General features: G+C 44.0%; 1 protein-coding gene across 1 annotated transcript in view; it reads left to right on the top strand.

Moving 5' to 3' along the window:
- Positions 1–1,265: 1,265 nt before the first annotated feature.
- Positions 1,266–20,272, top strand: part of ISLR2 (immunoglobulin superfamily containing leucine rich repeat 2) — a 151,502-nt gene continuing 132,495 nt past the window's right edge. Inside the window, exon 1 of the mRNA XM_069765649.1 lies at positions 1,266–1,322. The gene's annotated coding sequence lies outside the window, so the exon portion shown is untranslated. The remainder of the gene's footprint in view (positions 1,323–20,272) is intronic.

Genomic DNA, 20,272 nt, shown 5'->3' with positions numbered 1-20,272 from the left:
TCCAGCCACAGTGGAGTCTGCTCAGCAAGGACGTCTTGCTCATTCTCACTCTGTTCTGAGAGTTACTGCTGCTTCTCCAGTCTCTGCTATTAAAGTCTGTGCTGGTCAGCAGCGAGCGGACTTCTCTGGGACTAAGTCCTTGTCTGCACGTACTGAGCATGCCCAGCATAAGGTTTCCCGTTGGAGATCGAGGGTCATGTGCTCAGGCTCTGCAGCACATTCCATTGGTCCTCTTGGCAGGTCCTAGAAGGGCAAAAGTGCTGTGGCCACTTCCTGTGCTGCTGCTATATAAACTGCGCATGACCGCACGGCCATGCGCTAGTATTGTCAAACAATTGCTAATGTGTGTATGTTGTGAGTGCAAGTCGTCCTTGGATACCCCTACCCTATAGTATGACTGTTCGCGGAAGGTGTATGGCTGCTACCTAGCGCCCGACTTATCCTACAGCACTAGTCACACATTATAGCGTCCAGTTGCTGTGACCGCCAGTACGGCGCCGTGCACTTCCTCTGTGCTTTCCTTACCCAAGCCTGGGTGGTTAGTGGCGTTCGTCAGTGCGGCACTGCATGCTCTTCTGTTTCATTTCACACCCAGTTGGGGTTGAGTTCGCTGACTACTTGCTCGCGCTTTAGGTGCGGTACCGCGGTCCTGTGCCTTAACAGGATTGCTTCTTTCACGCTGGGTGAGGTTAACCCACGCGTGTATACTCTAGTGTACCGCCATATGGTCTGCTAATTGCTAGCAGCAGGTTTTCACCTGCACGGTGGACCCCGGACTGCGAACACATCTATACCATCTGTCTTGGTGCGTTCCGCCAGTCCTAACACAGACAGAAGGACAGAAAGACGGAAGTGACCCTTAGACAATTATATAGTAGAGATATTGACATCAGAGTGCCTTCTAGCAGCATGATCTGGTGAGGCTTGTATGTAATAAGATCACGATCTGTCATGATAGTAGCCAGGGAATTGAGGACTGCAGAGTTGGGTTTTTTAATAGACCTCTGTTATGTCTGGATCGTTTTTGCTTCATGTGCTGCTCTACTAAGTGCTAAATGAGTTGGTGAGCTTCCTCTTTATCCCCCTCATGAACTTAACATATTTTATATCACATGTATTGTGTTTGACAGGTTGCTGAAAACATAGTCACCGTTTATAACTTAGTGTCCAGGAAACAGTTGGGAGGAAGAGGAACCTCACAGTCAGCAGCATCTCATTAATTACGGTAGTATATAAGGCATGGAATGTAACAGTACCAATTGCAGGAAAACAAAGGAACCTGGAGAAAAGGCTATGCAATCAGGAGAAACCAGGCAATAGAGGTATGATATCAGATTTCATTTTTTGAGTGAAGGACTGGTCCTTTTAAAGATAAAAGATAAAATGAATGTTTACTTTGTGGCACCAAAGAACGAAGTGCACATTAGTTGACCATTGGCGGAATGATGCTTTGGCCGATCATGTGTCTGACAGCCATCTTGGCTGGCTCTCCCATACACAGGAATGCTCATTCACCATATCATTTTTATTCAGTCTCATTTCCACAGGTATATAAAATCAAATGTATACTTCCTTATTCATATAGCCGTAGAAGGTGATAGGTCTGAACAGTCAGAACAGAAGTCAGTAGTTTCTCCTTCAGTGGATGTGAAGCTCATATGTGATGATGGATTTGGGTATCATTCTACCCCATTTCCATCAATAGACTTCATTGTTGCCTTAATCATGGGAATCCCTCATAAATTGACTTCTTTTATGGTTGATTAACACATTGACCACTGACGTTATTATTGCCCCCCAATAAGCGACTATCTTACTGAGATGCTAAGGGGAAAGTCCCTAGTATGCTAATATTGTTCATATAATACCATATACTTTTGATTCACTGGGGTACATATTTATCAGTAGGCAGCGCTGCAAGAATAAACTCAGCTACTGATATATAAGTGGGCAGCGGCCAATGTGTTAAATAAGATCGATATTATTGCGGACATCACTATCCATTTTTTTTAAACTCTCCAAAATGTAAATGTCTTGACATATTTTAATTTCATTGTGTACATCCTGTAACGTCAGCTGTGAACGCGTCAGATGTTTGAGGATCTGCGTTCAGTGGTTTTCGCACTGTTATGCATGTAACTAATTTCAAATGCCAGGGCTGAATTTCAGCCCCAGTCCATACCTGATACTATGAATAGAGGAGCTGTACATTGGAGGTCTCAGGGGACAATATTAAATGTTAAGTGGGCACTTAAGAAGCATTAATGTTATAGGGGCACTCAGGGTATTGTGACCATCAAAGATGCACATGGGGCAGTTTTACTTTCAGGGGGCAATTTGTGGACACTAGTTCTAGGGAATTTGCACAGGGCACTAATATTTTCTAGAGGAAAATGGCAATTTTATTATCTAGAGGGCACAAAAGAGGCATTATTACTATGTAAGAGGCATAGTGGTAGATATTACTATGTGGGGTAGTAAGAGGAGCTCAGTTATTTTGCCAAGAAGTGGGTGCAGCAATAGGGACACATACAGCAGTAGTAGCTGAGCATTGGGTTGAGTAGTTTGGGCAAGTTGGTAACAGACGGAGACGGTGCCAGAAATGTGAGAAGTCAAATGTGTCTTTGTTGTTATCTCTGCAGACCATTCCTGGCTGGAAGAAGTTGTTAGGCTACGTTCACATTAGCGTCGCGTCGCTGTTGCGTCGGCGACGCAGCGGTGACGCAGCGGCGACGCGCCCCTATGTTTAACATAGGGGACGCGTGCGTCTTTTTGCACGCGTTTTCCGACACGTGCGTCGTTTTAGACGCTAGCGTCGGACGCAAGAAAACGCTACAAGTTGCATTTTTCTTGCTTCCGATTTCGTCAAAAAACTACGCACGCGTTTGCGCGCGTTTTTCCGTGCGTTGCGCGTTGCGTCGCCGACGCAGGGCGGCGCAACGCTAGTGTGAACGTAGCCTTATGTCAATCTGGGCCAGTTGGAAAAGATGGGAAAAGTGAACAACTGCATCAGAATGACCATCAGCTGTAAGTCATTGACTATACTGTAATCACTTGTATGTTGTGTAGGACTGGTATCTACTACTATATGGTCACCATATGGCGGTATCATTCTTGGTCTTAGTATAGAGATTTCTTTCCAGTAACAGTCCGATCTGCTGAGATTCCCCTGTGCCTACAATTAGGGTGTGCCACTGTAGTTGTAATCAGGGTTACCGATATGGGCCCACTCAGATGTTTTGCCACCCCCTGAGCCCAACCCTTAGCTAGGCCTCTGTTTCCATGGGTTGGACCTGAGCTAGGACCCTTAGTCCCAGTGAAGCGAAATTTTAATGCTTCAGCATTCCAAGACATTTTAGACAATTGTATACTTCCGACTTTGTAGGAGCAGTTATTGGGAAGCCATATCCTGTTCCAGCCTGCCCACAGCAGTGATCAAAGCAAGGTCCATAAAGGCAAGGTGTAAGTTTGCTGTGGAAAAACCTGACTAAGCCACACGGAGTTATGACATTGAGTCAGACCCTCCCGTCAAAACAGTTCTGTTCACAGTAAGGCTCTTTTGGATAAGTAGGTAAAAAAAATGTCACAGACACTTTCTGAAATCTTGTAGAAACTTTTTCCAGAGAAGTGGAAATTGTTTAGCAGCAAATTAAGGAACCACTCTTTAGTAATGGTTTTTGAATTTGATTGGGATGTCATAGAAACTACTGTAGTTGTAATGAGAATCATATAAAGAAAAAATTGTGCACAAAAAAACCCAGTAAATATAAAATAATGTAAAAATATTTTTTATTTAATAATAAAAGATAATAAATACAGCAGAATCAAATAAAGGCGCGTGTCTTTTCTAAATAGTACATAGCAATAATCCCCTAAGGCCATGTTCACACTTTGCGGTGTGCTCTGCAGGTTTATCCCGCAGCGGAATTGATAAATCTGCAGGGCAAAACCACTGCGGTTATCCCTGCAGATTTATCGCGGTTTGTTCCGCGGTTTCCGCTGCGGGATTACTCCTGTACTATTGATGCTGCATATGCAGCAATATGCAGCATCAATAGTAATGATAAAAATAATAAAAATTGGTTATACTCACCCCCTCTGATGTCCAGAACTCCTTGGCACTGCACCCGGCGGTCCGGTTCCAAAGATGCTGTGCCGAGAAGGACCTTCGTGACGTCACGGTCATGTGACCGCGGCGTCACCACAGGTCCTGCTTGCACAGCAAACCGAAGACCGGACGGCCGCGGGCAGCGCTGAGAGGTGAGTATAACATCATTTTTTATTTTAATTCTTTTTTTTACACTATTTATGCTTCCCAGGGCCTGGAGGAGAGTCTCCTCTCCTCCACCCCGGGTACCACCCGCACATTATCCGCTTACTTCCCGCAACGTGGGCACAGCCCCATGCGGGAAGTAAGCGGTTCAATGCATTTCTATGGGTGCAGAATCGCTGCGATTCTGCACAAAGAAGTGACATGCTGCGGGTTTTAAACCGCTGCGTTTCTGCGCGGTTTTTCCTGCAGCATGTGCACAGCGGTTTGCGGTTTCCATAGGGTTTACATGTTAATGTAAACGCTATGGAAACTGCTGCAGACCCGCAGCATCAAAATCGACGCGGATCCGCGGTAAAAACCGCAAAGTGTGAACATGGCCTAAAAGGGAAAAAATGATATTCTAAAAATACCCAAATCAAAGAAACACACCTTTGTAATAAGATATAAAACCCAAAAGAAATTTGGTAACTAGTAACATGATAAACATAAATTAATGTGTATGACAGTGTTGCAAGTGCAATCGAAATGATGCAACAAGATATTGTTATAAAAAACACACAATAATAAGGAATTGAAAAAATCAAATGCGACAATGCAAGTACTGTATATAAGAAAGTCCACGTTCTTTTGGTAAAAATGCTCTTTTGATTTCACTTTGCACTTTATTTACTGGACTTTGTATTTATAACCCTTTAGTTATATATGCACTTCAGCACTTTCTTATATACGGTACTTGCATTGTCGCATTTGATTTTTACTGGCACTTTGTATTTATAACCTTTTAGTTACCGTATATACAGTATGCACTTCAGCACTTTCTTATATACTTGCATTGTCGCATTTGGTTTTTTCAATTCCTTATTATTGTGTGTTTTTTAAAGCAATATCTTGTTGCATCATTTCCATTGCACTTGCAACACTGTTATATACATTACTTTATGTTTATCATGTTACTACACATTTTAGATATATTTCTTTTGGTTTTATATCTTACTAGATGGTGGCCCGATTCTAACGCATCGGGTATTCTAGAATATGTATGTATGCATGTTGCGCTTAGCACAGCCATGTAGTATATAGCACAGCCACGTAGTATATAACACAGCCACATAGTATATAGCAGTCACATAGTATATAGCAGCCACGTAGTATATAGCAGCCACATAGTATATACCACAGCCCACATAACACAGACAGCCACGTAGTATATAGCACAGCCACGTAGTATATAGCAGCCATATAGTATATAGCCACATAGTACATAACACAGCCACGTAGTATATAACACAGACAGCCACGTAGTATATAGCACAGCCACGTAGTATATAGCAGCCATATAGTATATAGCCACATAGTACATAACACAGCCACGTAGTATATAACACAGACAGCCACATAGTATATAGCACAGCCAAGTAGTATATAGCACAGCCACGTAGTATATAGCACAGCCACATAGTATATAGCACAACCACATAGTATATAGCACAGCCACATAGTATATAGCAGCCACATAGTATATAGCAGCCACATACTAACACTGCTGTTATGATCAGGTGGCCTTGGAGCAGCATGAAAAGACCTTCGCTGGAGCAGTGGTAACTTTACTGACCGCAAACCCTGATCCTATAACCGCAACTAGAAGTAGCCGTGGGGTGTGCCTAACCAGACCTAGACACCTCGACACAGCCGGAGAACTAAATATCCCTAAAGATGGAAATAGGAAAACTCTCTTGCCTCAGAGTAGACCCCCAAAGGATAGGTACTCCCCCACAAATAATGACTGTGAGTAGGAGAGGAAAAGACACACGCAGACAGAAAACAGGGATAAGCAAAGGAGGCCACTTCTACCTAGATAGGAAAGGATAGTACAGGATACTATGCGGTCAGCATAAAACACTACAAAATATCCACAGCAGAAAAATACAAAAACTCCACCACCTAACTAAAGATGTGGAGAGTATATCTGCGACTCCAGTGAATCCAACTAGGCTGAGAAAAACATCAGGCACAGTCTAGCAGGAACAAAATAGAAACAAGATCAGCATAGAAAATAAACACACAGCAGTGTGTCAAAAAAAAGAAGCAAACACTTATCTTTGCTGAATTGGCAGCAAGCAGGAGAGGCCAGGCATAGGACCAACACTTCCAAAGGAACATTGACTACTGGCAAGGACTAATGAGTCCTGCAAAGCTAAATACCCCAGTCCGAATTGCAATTAGCAGAAACACCTGTCCAAGACTGCTGCTCAGGAATAACTGCATTACCATCAACAACCACCGGAGGGAGCCCAAGAGCAGAATTCACAACACACTGCCCACGTAGTATATAGCAGCCAGGCAGTATATAACACAGCCCACGTAATATATAGCACAGCCCATGTAGTATATAACATGCATCGGGTATTCTAGAATATGTATGTGTTATGGACCTGGTGGTTAGGAGCACCCGACACGACCTGATAGTTAAACTGACACAGGACAAGCTCTGGGTTGTGGGAGCTCTGCTGACCGCAACCCCTAATCCTATCACAACAACTAGAAATAGCCGTGGAGCGTTCCTGACTCTCCCTAGACGCCTCTTCACAGCCTAAGAGCTAGCTAGCCCTAGAGATAGAAAATAAAGCCTACCTTGCCTCAGAGAAATTCCCCAAAGGAAGAGGCAGCCCCCCATATATATTGACTGTGAGTAAAGATGAAAGTCACAAACGCAGAAATGAAACAGGTTTCAGCAAAGGGAGGCCAGACTTACTAAATAGACAGAGGATAGGAAAGGTAACTTTGCGATCAGCACAAAAACCTACAAAAGACCACGCAGAGTGTGCAAAAAAGACTTCCGCACCGACTCATGGTGCGGAGGGGCCACTCTGCATCCAAGAGCTTCCAGCTAGCAAGACAAAATCATGAAAACCAGCTGGACAAGAAAACAGTGAACAAATAATGACTATCAGGAACTTAGCTTCTGCAGGAGAAGGCAGGTCACCAGAGAGATCCAGGAGCGAACTGAACCAATGCAAAAACATTGACAGCTGGCATGGAGTAACAATCTGAGTGGAGTTAAATAGAGCAGCCAACCAAAGGATAAATCACGTCACCTGTGGAAAGAACCTCAGAAGCAGCAGCTCCACTCACAGCCACCAGAGGGAGTCCATGGACAGAACTTGCCGAAGTACCATTCACGACCACAGGAGGGAGTTCGACAACAGAATTCACAACATGTATGTATGTATGCACGTCGTGCATAGCACAGCCACGTAGTATATAGCACAGCCACGTAGTATATAACTGTTGTGAATTCTGCTCTTGGGTTCCCTCCAGTGGTTGTTGGTGGGAATGCAGTTGTCTCTGACTCGCAGTCCTGGCCAGGTGTATCGGATAATTACAATTCTGACTAGGATATTTAGGTGTGCAGGATCCTTTAGTCCTTGCCAGTTGTCAATGTTTCTCTGGAAGTGTTGGATCTCTACCTGGCCTCTCCTGCTTATCTGCCAGTTCAGCAAAGATAAGTGTCTGTTTCTTTTCCTGTGGCACACATGCAGTGTGCTTATTTTCAGTACTGTTCGTTTGTTTTTTTGTCCAGATTAGACTGTGTCTGTGTTTTCTCAGTCTGGTTGGTTTCACTGGAGTTGCAGATATACGCTCCTACATCTTTAGTTAGATGTAGGAAGTTTTTTGTATATTCTGCTGTGGATTTTTTGAAGGGTTTTAATACTGACCGCACAGAACTCTGTCCTATCCTGTCCTATCTAGCTAGAGTGGCCTCCTGTGCTAAATCCTGTTTTTTCTGCCTGTGTATGTTTTTTCCTCTCCTACTCACCGCCAATATTTGTGGGGGGCTGTCTATCCTTTGGGAATTTTTCTGAGGCAAGACAGTATTCCGATTTCCATCTTTAGGGGTATTTAGTCCTCCGGCTGTGATGAGGTGTCTAGGTGTGTTAGGTACACTCCACGGCTACTTCTAGTTGCGGTGTTAAGTTTAGGTTTGCAGTCAGTATAGTGGCCACTTTCTCCAGTGAAAGTTCTCATGCAGCTCCAAGGTCACCGGATCATAATAGTACAACTGGCCAACAATGAGTTAAATGCATCTCAGAAGAAGGGAAGGAAGCTCTTGAGCCATTTTTTTTTCTCAAGTCTGTTTTGTGTTCTCTTCCCTCTTAATATCTGGGTGGCTGAGGAGCCTGGTGCAAGCATGAATGTTCAGGAATTAGCTTCTCGTGTAGACCAGCTTGCTGCTAGGGTGCAAGGTATTTCTGATTATATTGTTCAGACTCCTGCTTTAGAACCGAAGATTCCTACTCCTGATTTGTTTTCTGGTGACAGGTCTAAATTTTTGAGTTTTAAAAACAACTGTAAACTGTTTTTTGACCTGAGACCTCGATCCTCTGGTGATTCCATTCAGCAGGTAAAAATCGTAATCTCCCTGCTTCGTGGCGACCCGCAGGATTGGGCGTTTTCCCTGGAATCTGGGAATCCGGCTTTGCTTAATATTGACTCCTTTTTTCAGGCTTTAGGACTATTATATGATGAACCTAATTCTGTGGATCAGGCTGAGAAGACCTTGTTGGCCCTGTCTCAGGGTCAAGAGGCGGCAGAATTGTATTGTCAGAAATTCAGAAAATGGTCTGTATTGACTAAATGGAATAATGATGCTTTGGCGGCAATTTTCAGAAGGGGGCTTTCTGAATCCGTTAAAGATGTTATGGTGGGGTTTCCCACGCCTTCCGGTCTGAGTGATTCTATGTCTCTGGCCATTCAGATTGACCGGTGCCTGCGGGAGCGCAGAACTGTGCGCGCTGTGGCGTTATCCTCAGAGCAAATTTCTGAGCCTATGCAATGTGATAGAATTCTGTCTAGAACGGAACGACAAGGTTTCAGACGTCAAAATAGGTTGTGTTATTATTGTGGCGACGCTTCTCATGTCATTTCTGTCTGCCCCAAGCGGACAAAGAGGATCGCCAGTTCAATTACCATCAGTACTGTACAACCGAAATTTCTGTTATCTGTGTCCTTGATCTGCTCATTGTCATAATTTTCTGTCATGGCGTTTGTGGATTCAGGCGCAGCCTTGAATTTAATGGATTTTGAGTTTGCCAAGCATTGTGGTTTTCCCTTGCAGCCTTTGCAGAACCCTATTCCTTTAAGGGGCATTGATGCTACACCCTTGGCTAGAAATAAGCCCCAGTTTTGGACACAGGTAGCCATGCGCATGGCGCCAGCCCATCAGGAAGATTGTCGATTTCTGGTGTTGCATAACTTGCATGATGTTATCGTGTTGGGTTTTCCATGGTTGCAGGTACATAATCCTGTGTTGGACTGGAAGTCCATGTCTGTGACTAGTTGGGGTTGTCAGGGGGTTCATAATGATGTTCCTTTGATGTCAATCTCCTCTTCTTCACCTTCTGAGATTCCAGAGTTTTTGTCTGATTTTCAGGATGTATTCGATGAGCCCAAGTCCAGTTCCCTTCCACCGCACAGGGACTGTGATTGTGCTATTGACTTGATTCCAGGCTGTAAGTTTCCTAAGGGTCGACTTTTTAATCTATCTGTGCCCGAACATACCGCCATGTGGAGCTATATTAAGGAGTCTTTGGAGAAAGGGCATATTCAACCATCTTCTTCACCGTTGGGAGCGGGGTTCTTTTTTGTTGCTAAAAAAGATGGTTCCTTGAGACCCTGTATAGATTATCGCCTCTTGAATAAAATCACGGTCAAGTTTCAATACCCATTACCTTTGCTTTCCGATTTGTTTGCTAGGATTAAGGGAGCTAGTTGGTTTACCAAGATTGACCTTCGAGGGGCATATAACCTTGTTCGTATTAAGCAGGGTGATGAATGGAAAACTGCGTTTAACACGCCCGAAGGCCATTTTGAATACCTTGTGATGCCATTCGGACTCTCTAATGCTCCATCTGTTTTTCAGTCCTTCATGCATGATATCTTCCGGACTTATCTTGATAAATTCTTGATTGTATATTTGGACGATATTTTGATTTTTTTCCGATGATTGGGAGTCTCATGTGCAACATGTCAGGATGGTATTTCAGATCCTTCATGACAATGCCCTGTTTGTGAAAGGGTCTAAGTGTCTCTTTGGGGTGTAAAAAGTCTCTTTTTTGGGCTTCATTTTTTCTCCTTAGTCTATAGAGATGGATCCGGCTAAGGTTCAGGCCATTCATGATTGGATTCAGCCCACATCTGTGAAGAGCCTTCAGAAATTTTTGGGTTTTGCTAATTTTTATCGCCGTTTCATTGCTAATTTTTCCAGCGTGGTTAAACCCTTGACTGATTTTACAAAGAAGGGCGCTGATGTGGCGAATTGGTCCTCTGCGGCTGTCTCTGCCTTTCAGGAGCTTAAACGTCGATTTACTTCTGCTCCAGTGTTGCGCCAACCGGATGTTTCTCTTCCGTTTCAGGTTGAGGTTGACGCTTCTGAGATTGGGGCAGGGGCCGTTTTGTTTCAGAGGGATCCTGCTGGTTCCTTAATGAAACCGTGTGCCTTCTTTTCCCGTAAATTTTCGCCTGCTGAACGCAATTATGATGTCAGCAATCGGGAGCTGTTGGCTATGAAGTGGGCGTTTGAGGAGTGGCGACATTGGCTTGAGGGAGCTAAGCACCGTATTGTGGTCTTGACCGATCATAAGAATTTGATTTACCTCGAGTCTGCTAAACGGCTGAATCCTAGACAGGCTCGATGGTCCTTGTTTTTTCCCGTTTTGATTTCGTGGTCTCATACCTTCCGGGTTCTAAGAATATTAAGGCTGATGCCCACTCTAGGAGTTTTTTGCCTGATTCTCCTGAGGTCTTAGAGCCGGTCGGTATAATGAAAGAGGGGGTGGTCCTTTCTGCCATTTCCCCTGATTTACGACGGGTTCTTCAGGAATTTCAGGTTGACAAACCTGACCGCTGTCCTGTGGGGAAATTGTTTGTTCCTGACAGATGGACTAGTAGAGTGATTTCTGAGGTTCACTGTTCCATGTTGGCCGGTCATCCTGGCATTTTTGGTACCAGAGATTTGGTTGGTAGGTCCTTTTGGTGGCCTTCATTGTCACGTGATGTGCGTTCTTTTGTGCAGTCCTGTGGGACTTGTGCGCGGGCCAAGCCTTGTTGCTACCGTGCTAGTGGGTTGCTTTTGCCATTGCCAGTCCCTGAGAGGCCCTGGACGCATATTTCGATGGATTTTATTTCTGATCTTCCGGTCTCCCAGAAGATGTCTGTTATCTGGGTTGTTTGTGACCGGTTCTCTAAGATGGTTCATTTGGTGCCCTTACCTAAATTGCTTTCCTCTTCTGATTTGGTTCAGTTGTTCTTTCAGCATGTGGTTCATTTGCATGGTATTCCGGAGAATATTGTTTCCGACAGAGGTTCCCAGTTTGTTTCTAGATTTTGGCGGGCCTTTTGTGCTAGGCTGGGCATTGATTTGTCTTTTTCTTTTGCATTTCATCCTCAGACAAATGGCCAGACCGAGCGAACTAATCAAACATTGGAGACTTATTTGAGATGCTTTGTGTCTGCTGATCAGGATGATTGGGTGGCTTTCTTGCCATTGGCCGAGTTTGCCCTTAATAATCGGGCTAGTTCTGCTACCTTGGTTTCGCCTTTCTTTTGTAATTTTGGTTTTCATCCTCGTTTTTCTTCTGGGCAGGTTGAGCCTTCTGACTGTCCTGGTGTGGATTCTGTGGTGGACAGGTTGCAGCAGATTTGGGCTCATGTGGTGGACAAGTTGGTGTTGTCTCAAGAAGAGGCTCAACGTTTTGCTAGTCGTCGTCGGTGTGTTGGTTCCCGGCTTTGGGTTGGGGATCTGGTCTGGTTGTCTTCCCGTCATGTTCCTATGAAGGTTTCTTCTCCTAAGTTTAAACCTCGGTTTATTGGTCCTTATAGGATTTCTGCGATTATTAATCTGGTGTCTTTTCGACTGGCGCTTCCGGCCTCTTTTGTTATCCATAATGTCTTCCATAGATCTTTGTAGCGGAAATATGTGGAGCCCATTGTTCCCTCTGCTGATCCTCCGGCCCCTGTGTTGGTTGATGGGGAGTTGGAATATGTTGTTGAGAAGATTTTGGATTCCCGTTTTTCGAGGCGGAAGCTTCAGTACCTGGTCAAATGGAAGGGTTATGGCCAGGAGGATAATTTTTGGGTTTTTGCCTCTGATGTCCATGCTGCTGATTTGGCCCGCGCCTTTCATCTGGCTCGTCCTGATCGTCCTGGGGGCTCTGGTGAGGGTTTGGTGACCCCTCCTCAAGGGGGTACTGTTGTGAATTCTGCTCTTGGGTTCCCTCCAGTGGTTGTTGGTGGGAATGCAGTTGTCTCTGACTCGCAGTCCTGGCCAGGTGTATCGGATAATTACAATTCTGACTGGGATATTTAGGTGTGCAGGATCCTTTAGCCCTTGCCAGTTGTCAATGTTTCTCTGGAAGTGTTGGATCTCTGCCTGACCTCTCCTGCTTATCTGCCAGTTCAGCAAAGATAAGTGTCTGTTTCTTTTCCTGTGGCACACATGCAGTGTGCTTATTTTCAGTACTGTTCGTTTGTTTTTCTTTTGTCCAGATTAGACTGTGTCTGTGTTTTCTCAGTCTGGTTGGTTTCACTGGAGTTGCAGATATACGCTCCTACATCTTTAGTTAGATGTAGGAAGTTTTTTGTATATTCTGCTGTGGATTTTTTGAAGGGTTTTAATACTGACCGCACAGAACTCTGTCCTATCCTGTCCTATCTAGCTGGAGTGGCCTCCTGTGCTAAATCCTGTTTTTTCTGCCTGTGTATGTTTTTTCCTCTCTGACTCACCGCCAATATTTGTGGGGGGATGTCTATCCTTTGGGGAATTTCTCTGAGGCAAGACAGTATTCCGATTTCCATCTTTAGGGGTATTTAGTCCTCCGGCTGTGACGAGGTGTCTAGGTGTGTTAGGTACACTCCACAGCTACTTCTAGTTGCGGTGTTAAGTTTAGGTTTGCGGTCAGTATAGTGGCCACTTTCTCCAGTGAAAGTTCTCATGCAGCTCCAAGGTCACCGGTTCATAACATATAACACAGCGATGTAGTATTTAGCACAGACACGTAGTATATAGCACAGCCACGTAGTATATAGCACAGCCACATAGTATATAGCAGCCACATAGTACATAGCAGCCACATAGTATATAGCACAGCCCACGTAACACAGACAGCCACGTAGTATATAGCACAGCCACATAGTATATAGCAGCCACATAGCATATAGCAGCCAAGTAGTATATAGCACAGCCCACGTAATATATAGCACAGCCCACACAGTATATAACACAGGCCACATAGTATATAACATAGCCCACGCAGTATATAACACTGCCCACGTAGCATATAGCAGCCAGGCAGTATATAACACAGCCCACGTAGTATATAACACAGCCCACGTAGTATATAACACAGGCCACACAGAATATAACACTGCCCACGTAGTATAGTATATAGCAGCCAGGCAGTATATAGCACAGCCCACGTAGTATATAACACAGCCCATGCAGTATATAACACAGCCCACGCAGTATATAACACAGCCCACGCAGTATATAACACTGCCCACGCAGTATATAACACTGCCCACGCAGTATATAACACAGGCCACGCAGTATATAACACTGCCCACGTAGAGTATAGCAGCCAGGCAGTATATAACACAGCCCACATAATATATAGCACCGCCCACGTAGTATATAACACAGCCCACGCAGTATAAAACACAGCCCACGTAGTATATAACACAGCCCACGTAGTATATAGCAGTGTAGGCACCATATCCCTGTTAAAAAAGAGAATTAAAATAAAAAATAGTTATATACTCACCCTACGTCGTCCACCAAAGCTATCCCGAAGCACGCGATGCGGCCTCCAGCTTCCGTTCCCAGAGATGCATTGCAAAATTACCCAGATGACTTAGCGGTCTCGCAAGAAGGTGAGAATAGCACAAATTTTTTTTTTATTATTTTTAACATTATATCTTTTTACTATTGATGCTGCATAGGCAGCATCAATAGTAAGAAGTTGGTCCGGGATGGGGCGACACACTGGCGCTGACTGAAGGGGAGTAGGGAGGGGGCACTGACTGGAGAAGAGTAGGGAGGGGCCAATTCGTGGCTTGACGGGATTTCCATCACAGAAGTTGCAGACAGACAGACAAACAGACAGAAGTACCCCTTAGCCGATTATATAGATAGATTACTAAGGTGTGTTTTTTTTGATTTGGGAATTTTTTGGAATATAATTTTTTCCCTTTTAGGGGCTTATTACTATGTACTATTTAGAAAAGACATGCACCTTTATTTGATTCAGCTGTATTTATTATCTTTAATTATTAAATACAAATATTTTTATATCTATATATATAATTGCCTAAGGGTTTTTCCGTCTGTCTGTCTGTCTGTCTGTCTGTCTGTCCTGGAAATCCCACGTCTCTGATTGGTCGAGGCCGCCAGGCCTCGAGCAATCAGCGATGGGCACAGCGACGATGATGTCATAAAGGACGTAGAAATCCCACGTTTCTGATTCAGCGACGGGCACAGTATCGACGATGATGTCATAATGGTTGCCATGGCGACGATGATGTCATAAAGGTTGCCTCGACCAATCAGCGACGGGCACAGTCTGCCGCGAATTCTGGAATCATCATTGTCCATATACTACGGGGACATGCATATTCTAGAATACCCGATGCGTTAGAATCGGGCCACAATCTATTTATTTTATATTTACTGGTCTTTTGTGCACATTTTTTCTTTATATGATCCCAATTTAATTCTGTGCTTGACCTTTATTTGCTATACAATTTGTTCCATTTCTGATTACTATGCACAACTTTTGCTGCTCTAGCGAGACTTCAAGATGAAGTAACTGTGAAAAGGTACACCAATTTTTTCTCAGCAAATATGCTTTCACGTGCTCTCAGACATTCCTGGATCCTATAAAATACCATCTGGTAATAGAGACGCTATTACAAAATGTTGAAAAATTGTATTACCTGAATGAATATCAGCTCTCTGTATACTGGTATTCAAGGCTTGAAACCATAACCTCCCATGACCATACAGTGAGTAGAACTCCGTTACATGGTTTGGAAGATCCATTGACTCAGGTCATGCCCTCCTTTTTGCAGTTTTTTATGCTTTCATAGAATGTACAAGATCAGTGATTACAAGGGGTCCAGAAAGTAGTAAAGCTCCATTATACATTCTAAATGTTACTTCTAAATTACGCTTATTAAGATGTTTAAAGGGAATCCATTAGCAGTTTTTTACTTTGTAATCTGACAGTAGCATGATGTAGGGACAGAGATTCTGATTCCAGCTATACATCACTTAGTTTACTTGGTGCATCAGTTATGATAGAACCACAGTTTTCTCTGCTGTAGATCTACAAGTTATTTGAATGCTGAGCTGTGTATAACCCAATCCACATCACTGATTGGCAGATTTCTATGTGCAATATATATTGACTGAAAGCTGGTGGGTGTGGGGGTGGGGTTGGACCAGGAGGCATGGGTCACCTAGTCCTCCAGTGATAATCTCCTGCTGATATAACACTGATTTTATTGAAACAGCAAAACACAGCCTAATAAGTGACACATCACTGGAATCAGGGTCTCTGCCCCCACATCATGCTGCTCTCAGATTGCATAAGCAAAAACCTGCTGGCAGATTGCCTATAAGAAATGTTATGCATAGTTGTTTAAAAGTGGTATAGTATTTTATTTGCATTGCCTTTTTTTTTATAAAGTATGTAATATGAATGGATAGGATTGACGTTCTCTCTTTAAATTGTACAAATCTTGAACAATTCACCTGCTGCTTTTCAGAAAAGCAAATTTCTAAATGCAGATGTCAAGACGAATAAAGGCATCATTGAAACATGCAAGTGAAGTGTGAAAAAAACAATTTACATGTTCTCTCATTATAATTAATAATTTATGGTGTAAATGAAGTAAAGCCAAGTAGCCCTGAATGTTCCATATCTGGCTGAACAATACAGTATCTTCAGATATTTCTAGATAGATTTTAAAGAAGCATTCCCATCTATATTTTTTTCATTAAATGTGTGTATATATGCATGTAATATAGTGTGAGAGTATTAATATACTCACCTACCCCTGCTCTCTCCGGGATCCAGCGTTGTTCTTTTCCTCTTCTCAGTGACATCACCCCTCTGCAGATTCTCTGGGTCACACTGCGTTCTCTGTGACCCAGAAGTGATTTTACAATGTCAGTCTATGGAGCGTCAGAATGAGGCTCTATAGACTTTCATTGTAAGGCTGAAGTCACACACTAAATGTATAAAATATTGGTCCTATTCTCACTACCGAGTGTCACACGAGTGTAATGCACGTGTCAAGCGAGTACAATCCGATTTTTCACAACTAGCACCCGATTTACATCAGAGTGCAGTGCGATTGCTATCCGACTGCAAGGCGATTTTAACATGAGCATTTACATAATTCTCTAATAACTCCAAGTAAATCAAACTTCTGTGAAATCAAACTGTCCACTTAGGAAGCAACACTGTGTGACAATCAATTTCACATGCTGTTGTGCAAGTGGAATAGACAACAGATGGAAATTATTGGCAATTATCAAGACACACTCAATAAAGAAGTGGTTCTGCAGGTGGGGACCACAGACCACATCTCAGTACCAATTCTTTTTGGCTGGTATTTTGGTCACTTTTGAATGTTGGCTGTGCTTTCACACTCGTGGTAGCATGAGACGGACTCTACAACCCACACAAGTGGCTCAGGTAGTGCAGCTCATCCAGGATGGCACATCAATGCGAGCTGAGGCAAGAAGGTTTGCTGTGTCTATCAGCATAGTGTCCAGAGGCTGGAGACGCCATCAGGAGAAAGGCCAGTACACCAGGAGACGTGGAGGGGGCAATAGGAGGGCAACAACCCAGCAGCAGGACCACTACCTCAGCCTTTGTGCAAGGAGGAACAGGTGGAGCACTGCCAGAGCCCTGCAAAATGACCACCAGCAGGTCACAAATGTGCATGTGTCTGCATAAACGGTTAGAAACCGACTCCATGAGGATGGTTTGAGTGCCCGACATCCACAGATGGGGACTGTGCTCACAACCCAACACCATGCAGGACGCTTGGCATTTGCCACAGAATACCAGGTTTGGCAAATTCGCCACTGGCGCCCTGTGCTCTTCACAGATGAAAGCAGGTTCACACTGAACACATGTGACAGACGTGACAGAGTCTGGAGATGCCATGGAGAGCGATCTACTGCCTGCAACATCCTTCAATATGACTGGTTTGGCAGTGAGTCAGCAGTAATGGTCTGGGGTGGCATTTCTTTGGAAGGCCGCACAGCCCTCCATGTGCTCGCCAGAAGTAGCCTGACTGCCACTAGGTACTGAGATGAGATCCCCAGACCCCTTGTGAGACCATATGCTGGTGCGGTTGGCCCTGGGTTCCCCCTAATGCAGGACAATGCCAGACCTCATGTGACTGGAGTGTGTCAGCAGTTCCTGCAAGATGAAGGCATTGAAGCTATGGACTGGTCCACCCATTCCCCAGACCTGAATCCGATTGAACACATCTGGGACATCATGTCTCGCACCATTCACCAACGTCATGTTGCACCACAGACTGTCCATGAGTTGACAGATTCTTTATTCCAGGTCTGGGAGGAGATCCCTAAGGAGACCATCCGTTGCCTTGTCTTGTCTCTCCTTTCCCAGTCTGGTCATGTCAAGGGTTAACTTTCCCTGCCTCCTTCCGGTATCCGGTCTGCTATATATCTGTGCTGCAACCTGTGTGCAGTGCCACTTATATTGCTTGCCTTCGGCGTGTTATCTGGCTCTGGTGAGTTCTTGATCTGTCCTGCTGCATTCTTCTGACCCGACCCATGTCTGCTTACCTTCCACTTACCTGTCCCTGCTCCTTATTTCCCTGGTTCTTTGGATTCCCCAGTATTTGACTTTAGCTCGGCTCTAACCCGATCCTGTCCCTCCCTTCTGGTATCTCTGCTACTGACCGGTACTGACCTTTTTGCTCTGACTCTGTGCTTTGGTTTTCCCTTTTGTACTGCATTATCCTCTGGAATCGACTTGGGTCTCTGACTATTCCACTGCCACCTAGTGGTAGCTTCGCTGTATTACTGTTGGTCTGCTTCATAGCAGGATTTTCAGCTCACTCTCCACTCTGTTGCCATTTAGTGGAGTTTGTGCTGCTCTGCATTAACCCTCAGTTCTACAGAGTGACAGTACGTTTGTCTTGTGGGATTTATTATTTAGAAAATATTGTTGATCTTCTGTTTAGGAGAGATGAAAAGAAAACTGGAGTACAGCTGTTAAACTGTAAATCCATGGATGCTCAAGGTTATCCATAATACTCATCAGGGCCGGACTGGCCATCAGGCAATTCTGGCAAATTCCAGAAGGGCCTTTCTGCTACGTAATAATGTCAAAGGAACAAAACACGGCAACACTCACTGAGCCTGTGATCAGAGTTCGTCTTTATTGCAGTACAAATCCATGTATCTTCATGGCACGGGGGAGTGAGGTAAGACAAGAGGTGAGCAGGGAACGGGCTGTCAAGAGTTGCGATGGAGCACAAAGTTGCTGACTCTGTCACTTACCCCAGCAGGCCACAGGTATCATTAGAAATATTGGTCTTGTAGTAATTCTTGCTTTCCTCCAATCAGGATAATATATCCCATCTGATGCTTGAGGACGGGGACAGCATGGGCCTGTGTGATTTCAAATGCCAGGGCTGAATTTCTTACATGGGAAATTTAGTATTTTTTCTTGCTTGAGGGTTAATAATCATTGCTACTTTTGAGAATATATGTTTCTATATTTTAATGTTTATTCATAAATGAGAGAATCATATCACATGTGTTGAGAAGATGGAGAACTTAAATTCTCCATCTTCTCCATTGTCTGTGTTTGCTTATGGGTTCACATTGCGTTAAGTGCAGTCAGCTGACGGCATCCGTTACATAGCGGCACTAACGCTATGTAACGGATCCGTTAGCGTACCCATTGACTGCCATTATGTAGCGCATCACTAACGCATGTCATAATCGGCATGCGTTAGTGATGTGCCGTCATTCTGTGACGGACCCTCGGACGCAGTCTGCAGCGTTTTTGGGTCCATCACCGCTAGCGCAGATAGAGCATCTGCGCTAGCGCGATCGCATAAGCGCGATCCTTTTTCGGCACTTGCGATAGCGCAGTCCGTTGAACGGACTGCACTAACGCAATGTGAACCTAGCCTTATACTGGCAAATCAGATCTACGGGCCGGACACTGATCTCCCTGAGATTCTACCTCCAGAGCTTATTGTAAATGAAAGGAGTGATCAGTGTGACACATGTAGATCAAGAGTGTAGACTGGGACTGGGCTCAGTCTTTTGCATTACCACATTTTGACACTGTATGTTCAGACATTAAATTTGCAAGGCTAAACGATAATTCTTTCCTAGAATTCATTTTATTGTCTTTTTATTGTCAGTTAATCTCATAAACTTGTATTTTGAAGTGGACGATCTTGAGAGAGTAATAATTTTTCTTCTATAAAGTATAGTTATTACTCTTTTCATATTACCCCGTTAACACTGTGCTTTCATATATAGCGGGAGAGAACAGTTCATCACACACTCTGCTCTCTATTTCCATGGCTCGTCTCTCTCCCAATCTTTATGAGGTCTCCGTATATTGCTCTTTATATTTATCTCTCCCCGGAGCTGTTAACACAACATTGTGTGATCATAAAACAGACTGTTACACATAACATATCATGCACTGTGAAGAGTGAGATGTGGAGATGCTGTGTGCCACTTATCATAGAAATGGTTACACACATCGTATACCCTTTATATTAACGTCCTATGCGTAAAATAGACTGACCATTTCTGTATTTTCCGATTATGCAGCATGATCTATTTCTACTAGATGATATTCACTGCAACGTACGCAGCGTCTGGCTAAGCTGTTTTACAAGCTATTGATTTAATAAGTGGACTCGTTT

Source organism: Ranitomeya imitator, chromosome 4 (genome assembly GCF_032444005.1).
Source record: "Ranitomeya imitator isolate aRanImi1 chromosome 4, aRanImi1.pri, whole genome shotgun sequence".
Lineage (NCBI taxonomy): Eukaryota > Metazoa > Chordata > Amphibia > Anura > Dendrobatidae > Ranitomeya > Ranitomeya imitator.
This window is presented reverse-complemented; position numbering and strand designations above follow the sequence as displayed.